At 39.4% G+C, this 26424-nt stretch overlaps 1 long non-coding RNA gene across 6 annotated transcripts in view; it reads right to left on the bottom strand.

Moving 5' to 3' along the window:
• Window positions 1–26424, bottom strand: part of Gm29260 — a 196577-nt gene that overhangs the window by 81970 nt on the left and 88183 nt on the right. The window contains exon 1 of one of the 6 annotated variants that reach the window (XR_003947785.1): window positions 20251–22349. The exons of 4 other annotated variants lie outside the window; for them this stretch is intronic. This is a non-coding gene — a long non-coding RNA (predicted gene 29260). Of the gene's footprint in view, window positions 1–20250; window positions 22350–26424 lie in introns of those variants that run through there. One more of the 6 variants, XR_865372.2, reaches the window with a different exon arrangement.

The raw sequence follows: 26424 nt of genomic DNA, 5'->3' as shown, positions 1-26424 counted from the left end.
CTCTCCTGACTTGACGCCAGTGACATGGTGATTATTTTCCCCTGGGATGTTACCCATTATAGTGTCTTTAGACAAATACTAGAATAATCATGATGAAAATGTGCTTGGAAGTAATGATAGGCTTTTAGGTAACCATAGATTAACTAACTTGATGAATTCCATCTCTTTCAGTCCTTGCTGCACATAACACCAGGAAATACCCCAATGAAAGAAGCAGAGAATGTCTAGTAAACTTTCCCAGTAGACACTACATGTATTTTAAGTTATAGTACTCCTTAGAGAAGGCACATGTTTCTATGTAGAGCTATACATCGTGAGCACTGAGTGGCGTGAGGGCTGAGGGCTTTTGTAGACATCACACACATTGCTTGGAGCAGCCTGAGAGTCAATATTTCCAGATTGTTCTTATTCTTTTTACAGAATATCACAAAGAATATGTAGCTGCAGGGGAAAGTTAGACTTTGAAAACTATGTGTAGTACCACATCAAAGAGTTGTATGAATCCCAGACACTAAGATCGGTCTACATTTATTTTATTTGTGTGTGTGTGTGTGTGTGTGTGTGTGTGTGTGTGTGTGTCCATATGAGTGAGAAAGACAGAGAGAGAGAGAAACAGACAGACAGACAGACAGACAGACAGACAGACAGACAGAAACAGAGAGAGAGAGTACAGAATGTATTTATGCCTATGTACCACAGAATAAGTGGAAAACTTGAGGTGATAATGCATTTGTTCCATCATATGAGGCCCAGGTATCTCAAACTCAGGTTGTAAGATATGATGACAAGGATGCTTTGAGACATCTGGCCAACCCTGAGAACTATTTGCAAGCATCAATACTACACAGTTTGAATATTAAATATCTAAGCCTCAGCATTAACTCATGAAAACTGATTTATTTATACAAAACATGCAATTCCCAATGTTACTTCTTATTTTATTGACAGTGATGAAAAAGTCACTATTTCTAAAAATTAAAGATGTCACTCTTACACTAGGCCTTATAAGGAATGCTTCCTTTTAAATTCCTGGAAACTGACTCATTACTTTATGTTCTTTGTCATATAATCCTCTTTATACCTTTCTAGATATGTCAACATTTTAATCCCCAGACATTTTATTGTGAATGAAGACCCATGTTACTTAGATAATTGATAGTTTATTTTTACTAATAATCCACATTTTATTCACAGAATTCAGGAATGAATATCTCAACATTTCTATAGTACTATGTAGTTGATAAATGAGAAAATACAAGAGTTATTATACTACTGAAATAAATCAGCATTTTAAAAATATATTCTTAGTGGTTTGCACTGGCCAAATTGTTGTATCCTCTTTGATCAATTGCAATAGAAAATTGAGCTATCATTTTCACCCAAGAAATACTTAATTGACTATTTTTACTTATTCTTTGGTGATTGAAGAAGACTGTTCAGATATATATATATATATATATATGTATATATACATATATATATATATATATATATGTATATATACATATATATATACATATATGTATATATACATATATATATATACATACATACATATATATATATATATATATTAGCAGAACTGAAATGTTTAAAAATAGAATGTTAATTAATTGAACAGTACATAGCTACTGCCTATTCTGTGCCAGATTATATGCCAGCCACTGTATATAGAGAACTATAGGCAGCACCATCTTTAATTTAAGTGTCACTCATAAACTGATGCTAAGGAAAAAATAAATGTCTAGAGGTATAAGGGTAAGGATCTTATGGATTAGGGAAGCATCCCATAGAGAGGATGTGTTTGTGAGCCTTGTTCACAGACTCATTCTCTGCTCACGTCAATGATGGTTTTAAATGCTTAATTCATTTGTCTGGTGAGCAAAATTAGTTCAATACATCTACACAATCTATTATTGCTTGGCCTTATAAACGATATTTCATTCTGTAGTGAGGAGGGTTTCAAATGACGCTAAAATGGACTGATCAGGATAAAGATCTAGGTTAGTTTTACAGTCTTACAAGTCAATTACTTTTGAAAAAAATTCACTATATAGCCCTATCTGGCCTGGAATTTAGTATGTAGGTGATGCTCACTTCAAACTCACTGAAATCCCTTTGCTTCTGCCTCCTGAATACTGGAAACAAAGGTACTAACACTTCCTCTCCTTGCCAACTTAGTTTATTTACACAGCATCAATGACAAGAATTAAAATTGTGTGTGTGTGTGTGCATACACACACACACACACACACACACACACACACACACACACACAGTGAGTAATTGAATGACCATAACATAAGGATGACCTTTTAAAAGCATAGCATAGTTAATTTCCTGAGAAGATGGCAAATGGCTTATTTTATGTAGAAAAACAATGTTCCCCAAAGATGTGTGTGGTTGCACAGTTATGGGTGTAGGAAGTTATGGTAGAATATATTATTATATCATAGTAAAGAGAAGGCACATAAGTTCAAGCTTAATAAAGAAGAAGGAAGTTGGGTTTTCTGTGTGCACCTGAAGACGGAGAGAAAATGAGAATGAAGCCACAGAAACTCAGAGAGAATACAATCGTGTGGCTCATTAGGAGAATGAAAGGGCCCAGAAACTAACAGTGAGAAAGGGAGGACCTAAAGAAAATGGGTCAAACTAAGTCCATAAGATGGAGAAGCCAGAAGCTGCTTAGTATGTTTTACATGCTTAATGCTGCTGTGCTGTGTGTGTGTGTGTGTATGTGTGTGTGTGTATACAATATGATATATACATGATATACATATATATGATATATGTATGATCTATACATATACACATTGTATACATTTATACACACATATATGTGTGTGATATATATGTACATATACATATACACATACACATACATATATACATACATCATATACATCATATACATCATATACATCATATACATCATATACATCATATACATATACATAGACATAGACATAGACATAGACATAGACATAGACATAGACATAGACGACATAGACATAGACATAGACATAGACATAGACATAGACATAGACATAGACGACATAGACATAGACATAGACATAGACATAGACATAGACATAGACATAGACATAGACATAGACATATACACACATATTTATGTTGTGATGGCTTGTATATGCTTGGCCTAGGGTATGGCACTATTAGGGGGTGTAGCCTTGATGGAGTAGGTATGTTACTGTGGGTGTGGGCATTAATACCCTCTTCCTAGCTGCCTAGAATCCAGTCTTCTCTAGGAGTCTTCAGATAAAGATGTAGAACTCTCAGCTCCTCCTGCATCATCCTTGCCTGGATGCTGCCATGTTCCTGTCTTCATGGAAATGGACTGAACCTCTGAACCTGGAAGCCAGCCTCAATTAAATGTTGTCCTGAGAAGAGTTGCCTTGGTCATGATGTCTGTTCACAGCAGTAAAACCCTAAGACATATTATTGATATAATACACACACACACACACACACACAAATTTGTGTCTGTGTGTGTATACCAATACGATGAATATTACAAATTCAGAGACAAATGTTTTTATGTAGAAAGATAAACTTTACTGGGAAGTGGTGGTGCACTCCTTTAATCCCAGCACTTGGAAGGCAGAGGCAGGCAGATTTCCTAGTTTGAGGCCAGCCTGGTCTACAGAGTGAATTCCAGGACAGTTAGGGCTATACAGAGAAACCCTGTCTCAATAAACAAAAACAAAAACAAAAAAAACCCCACAAAAAACAAATAAACAAAAAAAGAAAGAAAGAGAGAGAGAGAAGGAAAGAAAGAAAGAAAGAAAGAAAGAAAGAAAGAAAGAAAGAAAGAAAGAAAGAAAGAAAGAAAGAGAGAGAAAATTCAACCTTGTCTTAAACACTGAGTTCCACTATGGAAGGAAACCGAAGAGTAGTAAGATTAAAATTGGGAAGAAGAGATAAAACCTCTGACCGGAGTCAGGAACCAGTGTCTATAAAGTATTGTCCAGCAATTGGCTATGTAGGCAGTTTGATATTTAGTACATTAGGCTTTGAAATCACTTAGATCCTAAGTTAAATTGCACTCTGATACTAGTTAGCTCTCAACACCATACCTATTTTTTTTAACATTTTTGTGTAATAAAAATGTCTGGTTCTTACTGCTTTGCACATATTAAACCTAGTAATTGGCAGATTATTCAGTGATAATCCTAGTTTAAGAAGCTACAGGAGAGCTGAGGGAACCAGGGTTGGAGACTGTGGCTCTAGCACAAAGTCTTACTTTTTAAAAGGGGGAGTTCCATGTTTGGACAGGGAGAACTTCACTGTGACTATGCAAAGAAGTATGCAAGGACCTACAGGGCTTGCTTTGTTTTTGCTCCAGTAGTTAACTCAAGCAAAATTTTGGTATGGACTCAGATTACTACCCGTGAATCTGGATTTGTGGCTATGTCAGTAAATGATGCTCATTTTATGCTTGTATAGAAAGTGTGTGAAATCAAACTTCGACTCTGGACCAGGTTTTTAAGACACATCTGGGAGGTGAGAATGAATTCTTTGGTGAGCTCTTATTGATTCCTGGACCACAAGGGCTTAGTCTGGTTTAGCCCAATCCAGAGGCACCCTTCTTCTACAGGCACTGTAGGTTGTTTAGGATGGTCCACATTACTGAGGAACAAGAAAATGACCACCCTTGAGTAATGCTACTCCTTCAGAGACTTAATGAAAGAGAGTTTGAAGGCCAGAAGATGGTGAAGGGTGTCTCACACGTGATACTCTTATCTTTTCTTACTATTCAAAAGGAGACTCTATATGACAATGTGGAAATTAGAGGTTTACTACTTATTCTTATGTAGAACTCTCTATTTTATGAACACCATACTTACATCAGTCAGTTGTTTTAGTTTAGGAAACATTTTCAATGAGTACAACTTATCTTATGGAAAGGTGATGCACACCAGAAAGTGACATTCACTACTGGCGATAAACCTCTCCACATTCCCAACTGTGAGCAAAACCCACTGACACATTATAGAACAGACTGCCATGCATGTCCTTGAACTTATGTGTAGGACCAAGGCACACAATTTTGCACAAAAAAATAGCCAGACAACACTTAAAAATGAAATGCCTAAAAAACAGAAGCCAATATAAAACAGGCATGAGGCATTTACCATCTCTGTGAGTCTGATCCAGTGAGTTGGGTATTGACTGAAAATGTTCATGAATGCTTGCTGAGAGGGACACAGGATCATGTGAGAGCAAGCAGTGGGACTGTTGAAGAAACAGCCTAGTGGAATGTGGTTATGTCACTGGGGGTACCAGTACGGTCAGGTTATTTTAATTATTATAATATACTGGTTAGTTCCTGTGAAAGCAATGTGTTAAGACCAGCAAGTTGGGCTTGAATCTCTATCTTCTCATATTGCCAGATTAGATATGTCTCCATGTTTTTCCCACCACCATGTTTTGGTTCTATCTCGGAAGGTTTGTCAACCACAGACAGTCTGTTTCTTGAGATCCACCAGTCAGTGTGCCTGATTATGGACTTGTGGCTCCCACGCTCTGAGCTGAAGAAATTTCCTTTCTTCTTTATAAAGTGCTCAGCCTCAACTATTTTAATATATAGCATCAGGAAACAGATTGTGACACTTTACTAAAAGGAAAATCACAACTTTCTGGTGATGTGTTATCCCTTCATTTATTTCCTCCACATACTTCCCTTAGTGATATAATACAGTTGTAACAGGTCAGCATCAGAAAAGTTACATTGAATCTACATTTGTAACAGTTTGGTTCTATCTCCGAAGGTTAGAGCTCCTAAGCACATCTCTCAATATGAGTTCCAATTAATTCAATCCTCTGGCAAGATGGGTCACATCACAGGAAGAGGAGAAGAGGAGGAAGCTCTAAGCACGTTGACCTCATCAGGACTCAGCCCACCGCCTGACACTTGTGCCCATGTTCACGGGCTGATTAATGAGCTGTCACTTTAGTTGTTGACTGGTGAATTATTTATACTTATAAACCACTAAATAATTTAAAGCTGATATCTTAAATTACAGCTGAGCGTGACAAGAAGAAGGTGGCTGCAGACTGCAGGTGGAGATCAGTGGCCTTGTTGCCAGGGCACCTTTGAACACCAGGCCTGCTGACTAGTCTCCAGGAGAAAAATGGCAAAAAAAAAAAGTCAGTCTGGCACAGCACATTTAAGAGAATGAAATGCCTCAGCAATCAAGGAAAACACTGCTTTGGACAAAAACAACCATGGAATTTCTTTGAAGGATATTAAAATTTTACAGGAAGCGAAAATCATCAGCTTCAAACATGGCCAGCAAATCATGGCAGACTCCATTTTAAACTTTAACTTACAAACATTTACCATGTTCTGTGACTGCAGATGGTTTGGGTGTGTCCACCCCTGGCTATAGAATTTAGTTTTGTTTTCCTTTCACAGGACAGCATGCACAACTTAGAAATGAAATATTTATTAATAGGACATGCAGTAGGAATGGACTGCAGAGCAATCAGCACAGGCAAGGCAAGGGAATTGCTGACAAGTAACAGGGAAGTGGGCTTGAGAAGGAGAAAAATCAGAGTTGGAAAAGATATACACAGCAGCTCATTGATGCCACAAAAACCATTCTAGAGTTACCTAAGAAATCAAGACCCATTATCTTTACAAGGTGCAAGTCCTATCAAATCAGTAAAATATATGTTAAACAAATGAGGAGTGGCTGTAGTTTAAGACAGTATTTCTGTTAATTTAAGGCCCTTCTGATAGTGTTCTTAAAGGCCAAGACTCAAGTGTTAATAGACATATGGCTGCTCCCATAGAATGTCATGTACTGCTCATGAGGGTCTTTTGCATAGGTCTTTTTGTTCTTTAGAAACAAAAACAAGGTGACCGTAAATACTTGTTATAATGGTTTCTTAATAACTAACTTCCTTTAATACTAATCTAAAATCACTATGAATTTCCTGCTATATTAGTCAGTGTTTCTATTCCTGCACAAACATCATGCCCAAGAAGCAATTTGTAAAGGAAAGGGTTTATTCAGCTTACATTTCCACATTACTGTTAGTCATTAAAAGAAGTCAGGACTGGAACTCAAGCAGGTCAGGAAGCAGGAGCTGATGCAAAGGCCATGGAGGGATATTTCCTACTGGTTTGCTCAGCTTGTTCTCTTATAGAATCCAAGACTAGCAGCCCAGGGATGGCACCACCCACAATGGACCCACCCCTTTGATCACCAACTGAGAAAATGCCCCACAGCTGGATCTTACAGAAGCACTTCCCAAATTGAAGCTCCTTTCTCTGTGATAACTATAGCCTATGTCAAGTTGATGCACAAAACCAGCCAGTACATCTGCCTTTAGGAGCCTCTTGTGGGTTAAAATGGTGTCTATCACAGGGTTAGGGCAGCTCCTGGAGGCAGGACACAGGAAGTCTTGACTCAAGCTGTGAGAAGCCTCAAGACCTGACTCAGGGGGTGGCGAAGCATAGCCTGAGGTCCCCACAGAACTGCTGGGGTTCTATTAGGACTCTTGTGAGCCATAGATGCTGTTGGGTGCCATGGTAGAGTGGGCTTTGGAGTCTCCAGGCCGCACAGAAGTTAGGTATATCAGGTTCTCACTCTTTTTTTTTTAATTCAGTTTTTTCTTTTATTTTTTATTAGATATATTCTTTATTTACATTACGAATGCTATCCCAAAAGTCCCCTATACCCTCCTGCCCCCCCTCCTGCCCTGCTCCCCTACTCTTAGGCAGCACAGACAACACTGTATGCTACTGCAGAAGAGTTTAGAACTGAGTGGAGGTCTGTGGGCAGGCTCTAGCCTGGGACCAAAGGGAAAAGGGCAGGAGGAGAGCGTCCCAGTTAGTTCCCAAGGGGAGCAGAGTCTTTGGCTTGCTTAGATGCTAGCTGCTTGACTTGGAGCCTGTGGCAGAAAAAGCAGAGAGGCCTCCTGCATGAGATTAGGTGCGGCTTTTAGAGGAAGACTTGTTCCATTGCTCCAGCACAGTGGATCCCGATTAGAAGAGACAGTTTGTGGTTTTAAGGCTTTTATTGTCATGGCGGGAAGGGGAGCTAAGAGGGTAGTAGAGGCAGAGAAAGGCAGAGAAAGGGAGAGTGTAGAGAAGTAGAGGCTGGCAATGGCCACATGGAGAGAGGGAGGAAGGGAATGTGGAGAGAGGGAGAGCAAGAGGGCAAGAGAGAGGCAAGAGTAAGAGAGTCAGAAATGGAGGAGGGGCAAGCAGTCCCTTTTATAGTGGGCTGGCCTACCTAGATGTTGCCAGGTAACTGTGGGGAGCATACTCGCTGTTGCCAGCTAACTGTGTGGGTGAAGTCCATACAGAATACCAGGGGCTTGGGGTGTTGCCCTACATGACTGATGGCCACAGAATTATGGAGCTGAGACCTTGTGTCAGGACCCTAGTGTCTGGGAGCATAGCAAACTTCCTTCCGTTCCTTGCAAGAGTTATCTGCTAAGTTTCCAGGTTTTTAACCTAGCTCAACCAGAGAACAGGCTGCCTTTCATGGCCCAACAACCTCTCACCAAAAGCCTTAAGCCATACTCACCAAAACCAGGAAGATCTGAGACTTACAAGATCTCTGCTTAAATAAGTAAACAAGTCCTTAAGTAGCAGTTTTTCGTCCTTAGAGTTGGTTGGCTATAAGGATAAGGAATGTGTCTAAGCAGACAAAAGCCTTGCAGAGTGTTTTGCATACTTTGGGTCCTCCTAGTTTTCCTTCCTCTATAGAAGATCCCACCCACCTCCTTCTTCACATAGATCAACAATTATCAATGTTATCCTCTGTTTCCAGAAGGGGTTGCCTGCATTTCTCATCTCCTACAACAAAATAGTTGTGATGGTTTGCATACGCTTGGCCCAGGGAGTGGCACAATTACAAGGTATGGCCCTGATTGAATAGATGTGGTCATGTTTGAGTGGGTATGGCCTTGTTAGAGTGGGTGTGGCCTTGTAGGACTGGGTGTATCACGGTGGATGTGGGCTTTAATACATTCATTCTATTGTCTGGGAGCCAGTCTTCTCCTAGCAGGTTTCAGATGAAGATATAGAACTCTCAGCTCCACCTGCACTGTGCCTGCCTGGACATGCTCACACCTTGATGACACTGGACTGAACCTCTGAACCTGAAAGCCAGCCCCAATTAAATGTTTTCCTTATAAGAGTGTCTTGGTCATGGTGTCTGTTCACACCATTAAAACCTTAACTAAGACAATGATATTTCCACAAGTCTAGTCCTGAACTCCCACCTATTACTCTCAGAATCTTGAATAGACATTGACATTTTGACTAAGGACATGGGTGGAATTCTAGAGTGACAAATGACCCACAATTTTATGGATTGTATACACTTGTTATATCAAGTTTTCAACATTGGATATGATCAGCTCCATTCTGGTAAAGTTTAGCAGACACTTGAAAGGGAATAGCAGATGATTAGCTTCTAAATCAGGATTATATAGATCAGAACGTATGGACTTGTGCTACTGTATTTGCCAAAATATGCAAATATTTACCCTTTTCATGTTATACTTTCTATATACATGTACAGCAAGAGAACCAGCCACGTAAAATGAAAGGTACAATTCACCTCCAGTGTAGAGACTTGCAGAGATCTGGGTAAAGTGCATACAAGCATTTACTAGTCAGGATTTTGTTCTGGAGTTATCATCTGCATTGGAAGACAAAGTTAATTTGGATTTCCAGGCTTGATAAACACCTTTGTTCAGATTATTCTGTACCCTAACATAGAGAGATACTCAACAGATGTACATGGAAAGTTCTTCATCCTCTTTAGACCAGATGCACTAAGAGAAAACAGTAGTAAAAGCAACACCATGAGGATGCCAGACATTATGTTGCCACCAAAATGTGTAAGACACAACAGGATAATTTTTTTGCTGAAATGAAAGAATTAAATAGGACTGAAGAGAGCTTAATAGGCAAAATGTGCAAGATACAATTGAAAATTTCTTGTCATCCCATGAAACAAGAAATGACAACTTTCATTAGAAAGATCCCAGTAGCAACTGTGAGGTGAGGCAAGGTTCAGAGTATCAGAAAGTGTATTCTGTACTCATAAAAGTGCCTCAACTGACGATTTAAAAATCTCTTAAAACAAATGATTTTTTTAAAGTAAATTTTAGGAATGAAATAGAAGGAAAGAAAGAAAGAAAGAAAGAAAGAAAGAAAGAAAGAAAGAAAGAAAGAAAGAAGGGAGGGAGGGAGGGAGGGAGGGAGGGAGGGAGGGAGGGAGGGAGGGAGGGAAGGAAGGAAGGAAGGAAGGAAGGAAGGAAGGAAGGAAGAAAGAAAGAAAGAAAGAAAGAAAGAAAGAAAGAAAGAAAGAAAGAAAGAAAAGTCAAAAAGAATTTCCAAAACTCCAATGTAGTCAATACTGGACCAAATGAAGATCAAAGTTATAACTTTAAACTCTATCTGTATGAAATGTTTATTCTTATTGTCCATCAATTAATACAGGAGAAAATGGAATTATGTGGAATAGGTCTGAAGTCCATTAGTTTAGTTTGACCTTCCCATATGATTCATGCCATTATTGCATCAATAGGCATATCATTTTGGAAAACCATCCTTGTAGCTCAGAGGGTACACATCTGGGTAGTTTTGATGACTACTTTCTCCTCCTGTTGTGTGTATAGGACATTTCAGGTGTCTAGAAGCTAGGTAACTAGACTTCTTTATGTTCTATAACACAAGTGTGTGTTCTCTGCAGCAATAGAGTGTTACTGTTAAGTTCTAGATGGTAGCCACCAGCAATGGCAATTGTTTGGGGGTCTAGGTGATCCTATTGGCCAACAACTCAACTGTATGTAATCTATTCCTCATACTGGCATTTCTGTTTGATAACTTATGGTGTCTAGTTGGAGATTTCCCCTCCTAAATATAAGGTAACTCTTCTTAAATTATTTTTATGTGTATGTGCATATATTTTGTGAAGCTTCTACTATATTAGGATTCCATGTGTCTTTAGTGCTAGTTTATCCCTCCTCATATTCCTATTGCTACCCTGAACTTCCATTCTCCATCTCTAAAAGGTAGATCACTAAAAGTTATGGAAGAAAAATTATTCAGTCAAACTGATTTTTTTCTGAGTCAATAATATTCCACTGTCAAAGGAGGACACAGTGGAACTGTACGTAAAAGCTTATAATGTGGCTAAACCATTAATAATCTTTTCCAGGAACTGACAGTTTAGCCATGTGAAAAAGGAAGTGTGTGAGATAATGTCTGCCATCCCAGATGAAAAGAGACTTTAATGCAGACACAAAGCTATAAAAATCTGACAAAATAAATAAAAGCAATCTTTTATGACCTAACACTCGTTAAAAATTTATTAAAATTCATATCAATAACAGAACCCCTCAAAAAAGAACTGATTGATAAACTAAACCCCTAATTTTAAGACATCTGAAAAAATGTTACTCAGCTTTATGTCCTGTAATAAAATACCAGAGTCAATCAGTGTAATAAATGGAAGTTTGTGCTGGCTCAGACTATCAGAAGTTACATGATATACTAACTCACCATAGTATAGCTATGCTGGGGAAGTACATTACAGCAAAAACATGTGGCAAAAACCACCACTCACTTCCTAAAGACAAGAATGGAAAAGATGGAGATCCTAATATCATCTTTAGTTACAAACCCTGAATGACACAATTTACTTTCAATAGGTCCCACCTCCTAAGGGTTTTTCTACCTCATAATAGAACTATGAGTTGATGAGCAAGCTTAAAATCTTCCCAACACTTCTTTGGAGGACAACCCACAGAGGGTCCAGGGTTCATGTCCCTGTTTAGGCGTCAGCTGCCATGGTCTGGACTCAGTCAGTCCTTCAACCCATGCGAACCAGGATACTGATACAGGTGAGCAAGGAGTCAGTGGATGACAAAACAGACACAAACACCAGAGAAAGTGCTGCATTTGAATGTAACTTCTCAAAGTGAGCACCAGTGTTATAGTACAGAAGAAAAACAAAAAAGCTTGGCAGGTACATCAGCCAAGGTACATCGAGATACATAATGGTTCTTTACAGAAAACAAAAAAGAATGCATACATAAAAAGGTAGTGGGAGCCAGGCAGTGTTTACGACTGAGATAGGAACAGCCATATCTAAAATAAGTTAATCACAGGAGCCAGGTAAAAGGTCTGATGCAATGGTAGTCTATTTTTAAACCCACCACCAGGGGTCCCTTAGTAAATACCTAATTATGCTATTCTTCTGGGCCTAGTGAAAAACATGCACCAGGGGAATTCCATTCTCCTAACCCTTTCATGAATAATACAATACTTCAGTTCCTCCTAAAACCACAAACCACCTTCTTTCTACTAGTATGTAATGTAGGCTGCCATTCATGTCAGTAATGAGAATTCTAAGTTTACTATTTTGAATTAGCCCTGAGAATACTAGCTCCTACCCGACAAACTGAGATGCCTGATTACTAACTGTCAACACTGGGGCATTTCGTCTGGATGAATGACATTCTTATGAAATTCCAAGCCCAGGGTCATCTCAAGGAATGCCTAGGACATTGGTGAAGGCCAGGCAGTAGAGTTCAACTTGATTTAGGTATTATTAAAATTATTTCTTGGAGGCATCTATAATAAGACAGTACTGAAAGAAAGCACACCGATCCATACACTGACTAACGCAGGGACAGGTTTGGAGCATTCGTGCCAAGGAGACTGAGTTTCCATGAAACTCTTTGCCTCAGGACTACATCCAAGCCTTTAGGCCTGTCATGCAGTCTTCACTGGAGTAGGTGTGGCACATTACAAGTCATCTTAATGATTCTCTGAAGTCTTTGAAGTTTAAAGGCAAGCTACAAACTTGAAGAAAGAATTTGCTGCCCATCTCTGACTTGAGTTGGTGTCTAGAAGATATAACCATTAGGCTCCACAGCGAAGATCCAAATACTTAAGTGTGGAATTGGCAAACTATGAGATATTTAGATAATGAAACAAATGTGCAAGTACCAGATAAGGGCATTACAAGTCATTTAGGTAATTGACACACTCTGTACTCCCAGATTGTTATACAACATAATTTTGTTAAGACCTGGGAGATGTTCCCAATGTTATAAAATAAATCAAGCAACACATAAAGCAAAGTCAGGAATGATGGTGCATTTCTGCTATCATAGTATTCAAGAGGGTAAGCTAAGGAGATTGATTGTGTAAGTTAACTTGGCCTACATAGTGAGACCCTGTCTAGTAAAACAACAGCAGTTAAGTAACAAATGGCTGTCAGGGAAGATGAATGAAAACTCACAAAAAGGTATCACTGTCTAACAAATCATCAAGCAGAAGCAGTTACAATATCAAACGCTGGTTAAGATGGCAAGAAACTGGCCATCTCCAAAATTGTAGTAGGAAAGTAAGTTGCAGTCTCACTTAGAAAAACATGTTGGAAATTTCTTGTGAAATCTAAGATGCAGTTCCCCAGCATAGCATTTGGACTTTGGGTAGTTGATTGGTTCCAGAAACTAAAAAATAGTTTGCAAGAACCCTTGTCTAAATTTCTTCTTAAATATTTGTATTTGTCATGGCCCCAAACTGGGAAGAGTTCAGCTGTCTTTCAATAGATAAGGAATTGACTGAATCAGGGTGGTAGAAATGAAAATTGCATGGGACACAATAAGAAGTGTTGAAGCATTTTGTGAAGTCTTATTACCCCTTTCAAAGACTGCCATAGCCAGCCTTCTATGCACTGATGAGTAACTATGAATTTTTACTTATGTTGTCTAGGTCATTTACATTACCTTCAGAAATGATCTGATTTCCTTGCAAGGCTTAACTTGAATATTCTAGTTGGCTTATTGAGTGTCTTGGGGTTTTACTGCTGGGAAAAGATACCATAGCCAAGGCTACTTGTAGACAACACTTAATTGGGGCTGACTTACAGCTTCAGAGGGTCATTCAGTCCATTATCATCAATGTGTGAATATGGCAGAGTCCAGGTAGTGTACAGCATGGTGCAGGTGGAGCTGAGAGTTCTACATCATCATCTGAAGGCAGCTAGGAGATAACTGGCTTTCAGGCAGTTAGGATGAAGGATTTAAAGTCCAAGCCCACAGTGGCACACCTATAACAGGACCACACCTCCAAATAGTGACACTCCCTGGGCTAGGCATAAATAAATCATCACATTCCACTTCCTGGCACCCATTGGCTTGTTCAAACATATAAGTCTATGGGGGACACACCTAAACATAGCGTGGTGTGATATACATTTAATACAACTTCAAAAGTTCCCATAGTTTATAACAGTCTCAACAATGTAAAAAATCCAAAGTTTAAAGTCTCTTCTCAGATCCTTCCAATTACTTAACTGTCATCCCCAAAGCAAGACAGGAAACCAGCTGGACAAACTCCTCTCCATCTCCATGTCTGATTTCAAATCAGTCTTCAGGTCTCTAACTCCTTTTATAGCTTTGTTGATTGCAACAAAGTTCTTTCTCCTGGGCTGGTTCCACTTCCTGTTAGCAGCTTTCCTTGGCAGATATCCCACAGTTTTGACATCTCTATCATCTTGGGGGCTCCAAGGCAACTTCAAATTTACAGCCTCTTGTTCCAATGTCTGGAATCTATACACAGTCTTCTGGGATCCTCTAAAGGGCTTGGGTCACTTCAGCTCTGCCCTCTGTACCACTCTGGGCTCTGGTTGACTATACTGCATTTTGGCTGATGTTCCTGGTGATTATCCCATGGTGCTGGCATCTCTAACCTGGTGGGGTTTCTCACTGAAATCAGGCTTTACCCATAGACTATCATAGGCTCCCTTTATGGTACCAAGCCTCAACTTCTTTGCATGGCCCTTCAGTCCTGGGCCTTCAACTGAAACTGAGGCTGCATCTTCACCAATGGCCTTCCATGGCCTTTCACAGTGCCAAGCCTCACAACCCCTTCATGCCTTCAAAACCAGTACCACCTGGATGACTCTTACACATTACCAAATACAGCTGTAGCAAGAGGTACAACATTGGCTATTTCTGGAACACAACTTCTTTGTGCTCTCAGAAAACACTTCCCAGAAGATTTCCCCCTAGTGATGCTGGTCTCTTCTTAATCACTGCCAATTTCTTAGCTCCAGATAACCAGTATCAATTGTCCCAGTAGTCTCCTCCTCCTCTTGACCATAAAGCCAGAGCCAAATTGGTGAAACTGCTGAGTTCTGCTGCTTTCTGGGGCTGGAACATGGCACCCCTTTTCAATTACATTATCACCAGCTTTATGTTTCATTTATTCTTTGCCTAAGCTCAGCTGACCTGGGTCTTGCTCTGTAGATTGACCTTGAACTCAGAGATCTGCATGCTTGTTTCCTGGGATTAAAAGTATTATACTACCATGCCTGGACATAAGCTTTTTTTTTTTTTTTTTTTCACCTAGAACGTCCTCTATCCCAAGTTGTCCTTCAACTCAGAGATGTGCTTGGCTTTATCTCCTGGGACTAAAGATCCTATTCCTGGATATAAAGTTAGCTTGGTAGGATCTTGCCCCAAAGTCCCACACCCTTATTCTGCTACTTCATAAAACACTGGATTTGGCCCCATTTCACTTCCTGGTGCCCCTTACTACTAAAGCCATACATTTTATAATTTTCCTTCTAACCGTGCTATGCTTGTTCAAAATGTTCTTCATGAGACTTAGCCAGAAAACTAAGTCTCTGTTGGACTTTTTTGAGATATCATTTGTCAATGCAATTAATCTAAATCTCTTTATTTTAGCCTTGGGTAGACTCCTCAGCCAAAGGCTAAAAGCAGCCATATTCTTCACTAAAATACTACAAAACCAGTCTCTAGGCCATGCATTGAAATTCTCTACTGAAACCTCTTAGGCCAGGAATTCACAGTTCAAATCACTCTTAGCAATGAAGTATTCCATGCTCTTACTAGGATGGCCCATTCAGCCACACTTAATGCATTCCACTACTTTCCAAATCCAATGTCCAGAAATCCACATTCTTCTAGACAAAAGCATGGTCAGGACTACTACAGCAATACTGCAGTCCCTGGCACTACATATTGTCTTAGTTAAGGTTTCACTGCTGTGAAAAGACTCCATGACAAAGCAACTCTTATAAGGACATTTAATAAGGGCTAGCTTACAGGTTGTGAGGCCTAGACCATTATCAAAGTGGGAGCATGGCAGAGTCCAGGAAGGCGTGGTGCAGGTGGAGCTGAAAGTTCTACATCTTCATCTGAAGGCTGCTAGGAGATGATTGGCATCCAGGAAGCAAAGATGAGGGTTTTGAAGCCCAAGCCCACAGTGGCACACTTACTCCAACTAGACCATGCCTCTAAATTGTGCCATGCCCTGGGCTAGGCATACTCACACCACCAAGTTTGAGTTTTTCAATTTCATCTTTATTTCAGCTTGAGTTCTTAAGACTTTTATCTCTTTACTGAATTCAAATTTCAAGTCCTAAATTGTCTTTATCATTTTGTTTAGCCTTATATTTGTATTTATTTGACTATTACTCTGATGTTTATTGTTAGGTTCTTGTAGTTCAGTGAAGTGTTTGTGTCTTTACACATCTTGAACTCTTTGATAAAGTTTATAATTGTTGTTTTAAATCTCGTTCCCTGGGGTTCATTCATGTAGTTCTGATTAGAGATGATTTCTATGGGGCTAGTGGATTTGATAGATGTGTTGTCTTAGACATGCATATTGTGTTTGGTTCTATAATGCGACCTGGCCAATGGAACTCTTACTTTGGCTACGTGTCTGATGTTTTAGATGGAGCCAGTACAGGAACTGTGTGGCTGGAGGTAGGCCAGCCAGGTAAAGCGGATGCATCAGCTGTTTAATTGGACCAGGCAAAGATCATTTCTGAAGCTCAGGTCTGGTGTTATCTTTGTGGATGAAGAGGTGTCAACAGGCCGAGGGAAGGATGACTGAGCCAAGGAGCACAGCAAGTATGACTAGTGATTAATCAGGTTCAAGAGTTTGCAGCTAGGCTGATGGATATTGAGATAGGTGTCAGATGGAGAGAGGAGTGGGATAGGGAAGAAGCAGTTTACCCTGCATGGGTGGCTTGTTCCTTGGCCTTGACATTGATTCCCTGATTCCCTTTGGTGTCCCATGTGAGTGTTTTGGAAAACAATATGTAAAATTCATGTAGTTGTCTTCAAATGATAAATGCATGTGGTTTTATTCACAAATGTTCATACACTGAAATAGTTGAAGATTTCAAGCAAAGATATTGAAATCACCATGTTCACTCTTGCTCCCACTTTGGGCTCTTTCAGAGTTTGCCCTGTAATAAACAAGAGTGTATAGAACAGAAGTACATTCTATGTGGTCGTGGTGTGATCTCATTTGCCTGTTGCTATGCATTCTTAGTCATTTCCCCTTCTCCCTTCCACCATTCAGTAAGTCTACTGAGTTATCCATGTGTGATTCAATCTCTCCTCTCTTAATATGCAGTTGCCCCACCCCCACTGCAAAAATTGTTTTCTTCAGTGGATATAAAGTCTATTACTGTTCTGATGTGTTACGTAGGGTCTTAGAATTGAGAAGACATCAAGCAACTTTGAAAAAAAAGTATGAGAAGGGCAGTCATGCCTCCCATCAGGTTTTATACACAAGGCTAAAAGTTATGTAAAATAGGAGCTGGAGTGATGGCACACTGGCTGGAAGTCATCTCTCAAATTTAAGGGCAACTGCTATTCCAGGGAACCCAATTTCAATTCCTTAGAGTCATGTGGCAGGGCAAATGGTACATCTTTATCATCCTTAGGTTTTTAAAACAGAACACTTGACCACTTTCTTATACTGGGACATGCCAGATAGACAACTGGAGTCTCTCTTAGAAAGAAGGCTCCTTGCATAGCTCTGCCACAAGTGGAATAGTCCTATCAGGGCTTTGGCAGGAGGCTCTATCCCCTGATCGATGCCTTCCTTACTCTTTAGTGTTACAGTATGCCTCCTCTGGCCTTGCAGTATCTACTTAACTTCTCCCACTTACTCTTATCAGAGTGCTTCCTGATAATTTTCTGCTGTGTTAGTCTTATCCTAAGAGGAGATGATGATGATGATGATCTTGGTCCACTGTTTATCTACTTGTAAGCATAGGAACTATCTAAGCATTAGTTACCCGAGAATTCACAATTGCTTTCGTAACTTTTTAGCTACTTTTTAAAAAAAGAATATCTTGGTCTATTACAGAGAGAGAGAGAGAGAGAGAGAGAGAGAGAGAGAGAGAGAGATCATCATGCTGAACAATAGCTCTCCTGAACACATCCTTTTAACACTGAAATAACATCCTGTGAGCAGTATCACACATCTCCCCAGACACCTATCACTCTCTTAGCCACTCCAGGCTTCACTAATCACCACTACAATTAGAGTAACTGCAAGCAGGTGAAGTCCATTGTAATCTAGATTACCTTTCCTCTGTCCTGTTAGTAGGTCATTAGAACTTAAGTTGAATATATATATATATCCTAATACGTGTGAATACTCATTTCATGAACATGGACTATCCCTTCAACATAATGATCAGTTTGAGGAGTGTTATACCCACTCTAGAGAATTATAGGACAACTTTATTTACTAAGTTCTAAGGATCCTCCCTGTGATTTTCCACAGTAGCTATGCTAACTTCCCACCCAACAGTGAAATAGTGATTCCTTTCTATATTCTCATGCAGGCTAATCTATCATAATCATTATTATAGTAGAAAGAAGATTATAAATGAACAAATATATCACCCAACAGGAAACACTGCTTGTTGCTCAATTTAAAAAAAAAAGAAAGAAAAACAGAAAATAAAAATAGTTCTATCACTCAGAGATGACCTTTGAAAAGATCATCTGTTTATTTCCATTCATCACTCATTACTCTGGATTATAGAGAAAGGGAGGGAAGAGAGGGGGAGGGAGAAAGAGGGGGGGAGGAGAGAGGAGGAGAGGGGAGGGGAGGGGAGGAGAGGAGAGGAGAGGAGAGGAGAGGAGAGGAGAGGAGGGGGACGGGTAGGGGGAGGGGGAGGGGGAGAGGAGAGGAGAAAAACAACATTTGTATATCTTGGCATCCATCTTCAAAATTAAGTTGTAGCGACAGTATGGCCTTTGTTTATATTGAGTGCTAATGCATTTAAGCCACTATGTATTTATAATATGTATGTATATGTTTATATATATATATATGTGTGTGTGTGTGTGTGTGTGTGTGTGTGTGTGTGTGTGTTTCTATAACCCATGTTCATTTAGTGTTACTTGTACGTGTAATTTTTAGAGCTAACCACATGGTAGCAAATAACGATCTAATGGTTGGTAAGGTCAAGGATCTTAGACGAGAACATACTTTCTCCAATTTTTCAAACCAATATAATTTCTAAGTACCTTCTAAATATGTAACATATACCCACAGATAAGTGTTGCTCTTACCCCTCACCAAAGCAGCTTCTTTCTGCAATAGTCTGAGACTATTTCAGATAGATAACTGGTCAAATGCAGAGAATAACTAACCATGGTGTGCATGGCCCCAGTTGATATAGCTACAACAAAATCTCTATTCCTATGGCTTAGTAAGTTTCAATGAACTGGGAGCAGAAAGACTGTAAGAGTTACATGACCAGGGCATCTGTTCTAGAGATAGTGTCTTCTCTATAGAAAAGGTATGCTACATCCATGAAACATCAACATTATAGTTTCTAAACAAACTTGTACAGTGATTATACATGTTTATATGCCAACAATGAGGGGAGAATTGCGCCTTACTACCCCACCAAATGCCTAGAAAAAGAGCTATACACAACTAATGACTTCTGAGAAAGGACGACTAAGTCATCTTCAGAAATAAGTCCTTTAAGTGATTATCTACTTGTTTAATTAACTCAAGCAAATGAAACAATATTTAATTTCCATAGTCTTTGAAAATGAATGTAACCCCTATAACAATGCTCCTGGTCACATGTTCATATGTAAGGTATCATTGTACCACCACAAGCGGCAACATAAATGCCAATAGAACTTTACAAATTTCAAGGTGATATTTACTCAGGGTTTTCCAAAGAAGCACAGAAGTATAAGTAAATATGTTATGAGAACTTTTTACCGGCATTAGATTATGTAAGTATTCAGGACAAGTTCTGCAGTCTTCCAGCAGCAAGCAGTGATGTAATTTCCTCAAGATCAGAAGTTCAGAGGATCAGGGAAGCTGAAGTTGTACATCCCAACTGAAGACAAAGGACATAGATTCTGGAATGTACTTACATACATCCTAGAGCCTAAGGCCAGAGAAACAAGCATCCACAAGAAGACAGATGTCCTGGATCCAGAAAGAGAGTCTATCTTTCTTCCCTCTCTTTGTTGTTTCTGTGTTTCACTAGATAAGATATTTACCCATATGGGCAGGATCTTCCTTCCTCTTGTAATGATTTGGCTGTCTTCTGAGAAGTCTCTAATGGGTACAATTAGAAAAAAAATATCACAAGAGCTATTTGTGAGTCTCTTACCCCAGACAAGTTGGTACATAATGCTGATTACCACAGGCGGCTTAAATTGAAGGAGTGGTGTGGATGATAAGATTGCAGAGGCTCACAGTACCAAGTTGAAAGGAGCCTTTACTAATAGAGTGTATGCATAAAACAAAATTCTATTGTCTACTGACTTCTGACAAAAAAAGACAAAACTTGCTATAGAACACTCAAGAAAGAGTAGTTACAATTTTTGTGAATTGGAAAGAGGATACAGTAGGCTACCCTATTTCAAAATATAGCAGGTATTTCTAAGAGACACTCTTTAAAAGTAGCAAGCAATTTCAGAAACTTAGATAAGTAGCTAGTCATTGAAATAGAGAAGAAAAAAAATCACAATAACTGAGCTATGAAATCAGAGTGGATGCCCCTCTCCTGATGAATGAAATGCATAATAGACAATGGAATTTACTCAGGCATATGGAATGTAATTATGTCATTTGTGGGGAAATTGATGGAGCTGGAGATCATCATGTTAAGTCAAATAAGCCAGACCCAAAAGACAAATAATCATGGATTTGGGGAATCAGGTTTAATATGTAGGGTTTTTTGTTGTTGGTGGTGGTGGTTGTTTGTTTGTTTGTTTGTTTGTTTGTTTAGTTTGTAAAAAATATGAAGAAGGATTTCTGGGAAGAGGAAGGGAACAGCTGGAGGAAGAGATGATGACAGGGGAGAGGCAGGTAAATGTGAGCAGCATGTATGTTATACCTGTATAAAAAGGTCAAGACAAATTATTACTTTGTGCAATTAATATACACCAATAATACATAATTTGATGAAATATGAAGTCTTAACTTCTCTGCTCAACTCATTACTTATGCGTATATCTTCATTTAGGGCTCACTTTGACTTAGCCTTCTGTGGTGTTCTTGACCTGTGGAATTATCTGGACGCAGGTCGGGAGTATGTTTTCACTCTCCCTATGTGCTTCAGAACTGTTGCTAAAGTTCAGCCTTCCAGCCTAGAAACTGATCTGCTTCTTGCCCATTTACTTTTAATTCTACTCTTCTCCTATGGTGCAAACTACAGACACTGTGGACCACTATTTATTTTGCATCCTTACCCATAGCATCTTGGCTTCAAATTTAGGTCCCTGAGCCATCTAAATTGTTGTGCTAACCAAGTTAAATCCCAGAGCTCAGAGCAGCTACAGGGAAGGCTTCCTACATCTCATCCCGGCGCTGTAATTGAAATTAAAGTAAATTATTCACACAGTGCACATTAACGTTGGCGCAGCTCCTCTGTCTTCTTCCCAAATGACATTATGAGTTATGCCAAACTCAACTCATTTCCATTTTTGATATGTTTAATGAGTGGTAGATGAAGAGAATACGATTGGTGAAGTATAACTTAATTTTAGTTGGGCATTTTAGGAAAACAATGATTCTAACTTCTCTTTTGGACAGGACAGGTAAGTACCAATCACAGGATAGAAAAATAACAACAACAATAACAGAAACAACAAAAAATAAATGGTTAGTAGTTGAATATCTGGCCCAGAACTCAGGGCTCTGTTTCTATTTGTTTATTCAATATTTTTCTATTGACCAACCCTTGATCAATATTGTCATTAACAACATAATTACGGTTTACATGTATGTATTTGCACTAGTGTAAATTTGAGATGAAGGAAGATTCTAGAAAAAGAAGCTAAACTATCACAAAAGAACTACATCTTGAAACAGTAGTTCTGATAATATTCATAGTTATTATAAATAGATAGTGGCTTGAATGCATTAGCACTCAATATAAACAAAGGCCATACTGTTGCTACAGCATACCTTTGAGGATGGATGCCAAGATATGCAACTGTTGTTTTTCTCCTCCTCTCCTCTCCTCTCCTCTCCTCTCCTCTCCTCTCCTCTCCTCTCCTCTCCTCTCCTCTCCTCTCCTCTCCTCTCCTCTCCTCTCCTCTCCTCTCCTCTCCTCTCCTCTCCTCTCCTCTCCTCTCCTCTCCTCTCCTCTCCTCTCCTCTCCTCTCCTCTCCTCTCCTCTCCTCTCCTCTCCTCTCCTCTTCTCTCTCTCTCTCTCTCTCTCTCTCTCCCTCCCCCTCTCTTCCCTCCCTTTCTCTATAATCCAGAGTAATGAGTGATGAATGGAAATAAACAGATGATCTTTTCAAAGGTAATCTCTGAGTGATAGAACTATTTTTATTTTCTGTTTTTCTTTTTCTTTTTTTTTGTTAATTGAGCAACAAGCAGTGTTTCCTGTTGGGTGATATATTTGTTCATTTATAATCTTCTTTCTACTATAATAATGATGATGATAGATTAGCCTGCATGAGAATATAGAAAGGAATCACTATTTCACTGTTGGGTGGGAAGTTAGCATAGCTACTGTGGAAAATCACAGGGAGGATCCTTAGAACTTAGTAAATAAAGTTGTCCTATAATTCTGTAGAGTGGGTATAACACTCCTCAAACTGAACATTATGTTGAAGGGATAGTCCATATATATATTCAACTTAAGTTCTAATGACCTACTAAGAGGACAGAGGAAAGGTAATCTAGATTACAATGGACTTCACCTGCTTGCAGTTACTCTAAGTGTAGTGGTGATTAGTGCAGCCTGGAGTGGCTAAGAGAGTGATAGGTGTCTGGGGAGATGTGTGATACTGCTCACAGGATGTTATTTCAGTGTTAAAAGGATGTGTTCAGGAGAGCTATTGTTCAGCATGATGATCTTGTCATTGATGATATTATTATGTCTTGGGAAAAAAAAGAAGAGTTTTTTTTTTTACTAGGAATACAGTTTATAAGCAAGGCCAGGCCTTTCTTAATTAGCAACACTCAACTTCTCATTAGGTTTGTACACTTCAAAAAAGCTTATGTATATACAAATGCAATAATATGAATTAATTTAAAAGTATTTTTTAAGAGACAACATTATGGGTAAAATGAAAACCCAGTTTTAAAATGAGGCGATGTCAAGATGGATCAGCAGTTAAGAGATTCCTTCTTGTTCTTTCAGAGGACCCAGGTTTATATCTCAGCACTCACATGGTGGCAAACAACCATTTGTAATTCCAGTTGTAGGGAATATGAGGCCAACTTATGGCCTCTGTGTCCACAAGTCATGCATATTGTGCATACACAAACATACAGGCAAAACACTGGTAGACGTAAAATTAAAATTAAAAATAGATATGAGAAAAGTCAAGGTAAAATTCTTCAGTGCAAATTCAGTGCCAAGTGAGTGGGATAGGACGCTATGCTTTACTCCAAAGAAGCCTGTTGCTCTTACTCCTTGGAGCAAATGGGCATGGCTACTAAGGATTGAAGCCTTAATTAGCCCTGTAGGCTAAATCACATGTTAGAGAATGTTAATGTGTACTTCTGTTCTTTCTAAGAATTTGGCTCCTTATACCCGTGAAAATATCTTTTTCCCTGCAGCTGGGATTTTTGTCCCTCTGCTCCAGTGATCTTCCTTGCCAGAACCAAGGATATTGTGTCTAACAGGGTCCCAGATCCCCATAGCCACGAGTGAGGTGAGGTGTTCAGGACTGAGAGCTGGGCAGACAGAACAGGTGTCTTCTAAGACTCACCAGTGGTTCATGAAGGCTCTGATCTTTTATTTAGCATTAAGGTTCCTGACACCTCCTAGCATGTCTATGTGTCCAGGTTGAAAGCTTTGTAGTATTCCCGCTTCTTTCTTCGCCTCATTTTTTTTCTGGTAGTAAAATTTTACAACTTTCCCCTTACACCAAGAGAATTGCTGAAAATTATATATAGGCTAGCAACAGGGAAAGAAATTTAAAAAATAAAAGAAGAAAAACTGTCCTTTACACAGAAAGAAAGCAGTCATAATATTGAATTCTACTGTTTAATGAGATATTTAAATTACATATAATCAAGGGAACCTATTATTTGCAATGATTTAAGGGCTCCCATATGAAAGATGAGATACAGGAGTCTCAGAAGACATTCTTGCAGCCTGTCTTCCTCCGACTCTGAAAGAGCTTTGGCGAGATCAAGGAACATCAGCTTTCTCTGCTTCCCTTCTATTGCCAAGCGCAGTCTATCGTCTGTGTTCTTTTCTCATCAGGATGTTCTTCTTCAAGATCTTTCACCTGACCTCTCTGAAGGTCAGAAGGACTGTGACCTTCAGCAGGCAGGTAGACTGCAGGTCTTCATGTCTGATAAAAATAACTGGAAGGACTGATCTAGACAGTGTAGTTCAGTCTTATTTTTCATTTCTTTTACGTTTTTTTCAAAACTTTAAAAAATTTCACTATTTTTTATTGTGTGTGTGTGTATGTGTGTGTACATACATGCATGCATTTGCACACTTACAGCAACATGTGTGTGAAAGTCAGAGGGAAACTTGGGGGAGTCATTTCTCCTATCTGATGTGGGTTCTAGACATGGAACTCAAGTTGCCAGGCTTGGCAAAAGAGTCCTTATCCACAGAACCATCCCATGGATCCTTGATTTGTTTATTTCTTTTCTCCCATTTTTATACAGTTCACACTATTTTTGATAGCATTCTAACCTTGAGCATACTGCCAGGGACATAGATCGGAGTAGGCACTCTGCTAATGGTGACAGATTTCTAGAAAGCACTCCTCTCGGTGGCAGATGAGTCATTAGCCAACATGAAGGTAGTATGGAGTAGAGAAGAGAATCTTGAGTTAAGAAGAATAGCTATTACCAACTGGAGGCTGTGATGGTAAACTTCAGTTGTCAAGCTGACACAATCTACAATCATCTGAGGATAAAGATTCCAAGAGGAGTTGTATAGATTAGGTTGGCCGTGGGCTTATCTATGAAACAACTGTCTTGATTATGTTCACTGAGATGGGAAGTTCCACCCATCCATGCCCTAAATTGGAGTCCTAAAGGGTAGAGAAAGTGAGCTGCACAATGAGTATACATTCTTATATTCTCTCTCTCTCTCTCTCTCTCTCTCTCTCTCTCTCTCTCTCTCTCTCTCAGTGCTTGGCTATACATGTGACAAGATGTCTCAGGTTGCTGTCTTAGTTTCTCAGGGCTGATGAACGCTATCCGGGAACTCTGAGCTAAAACAAACCCTGTCCCTTCTAAATTCCTTTTGTCGGGATATTTTATCACAGCAACAGAAATAAAACTAGGAAGGATGTGAAGTTTTGAAGTGTATGCAACCAATGTGAAGTACATTCTTGAAAAAAAAAAAACCTGTTTTTAACTCAATGTGTATCTACCTCATAAATTTCAATGTGTATCTACCTCATAAATTTCGCTGACCCTGTCTGGAATCCACTCTCACCAATGTCTGAATACATTATGTCAAACTAGCACTTCTGGGATGTTAGCCAGGAAGTCTCCTGATGTTAGAAAGAAGAGGGTCAAGTATACATTCCTTTGGAATAGAGTACCTCTTAGTCACCTTTCAGCTTCTGTGATCAAGCACCATAACCAAACGTAACTTATAAAGACAAGGAAACAAGAAATTGTACTAGGGGATGAACCAGAATGGTGGGAGGCCCTAGGAAGGATTATGTTATTAACAGCAGACACAATGAGAAAATAATCAAATTGGACTACATGGGGGTAAAGTTATGAGCCCTTAAAGGATGCCCCCAGTGGCATCCAGAAACACCCGACCATCTCCCCTAACAGCACCAACAATAGGGACCAAGTGTTCAGACACATGAAGGTATGGAGGACATTTCTCAGGACTTAGGGAATGTGAGGTGCACATGGGAAGCCAATGTGAGGTGTGCGTGGGAAGCCGAGCTCTCTACAGGGTCACCAGATAGGATGAGTGTGGAGGAGAACATGTGCCAGGAAAGTAGACTGGTTTCAACTGGTCAATACTAATGACTGTGGTTCTTAGGAATTCCAACTCAACAGATCTGATGCTGTCCTCAGGAAAAAAAAAAAATCTGAGGAGAAAGGAAATGTGGTCTGCGGAATTATGTGTACGTTCTTGT

Source organism: Mus musculus, chromosome 1 (assembly GCF_000001635.26).
Source record: "Mus musculus strain C57BL/6J chromosome 1, GRCm38.p6 C57BL/6J".
NCBI lineage: Eukaryota > Metazoa > Chordata > Mammalia > Rodentia > Muridae > Mus > Mus musculus.
Note: the sequence above shows the minus strand (reverse complement) of the source record. Positions and strands in the feature narration are given on the sequence as shown.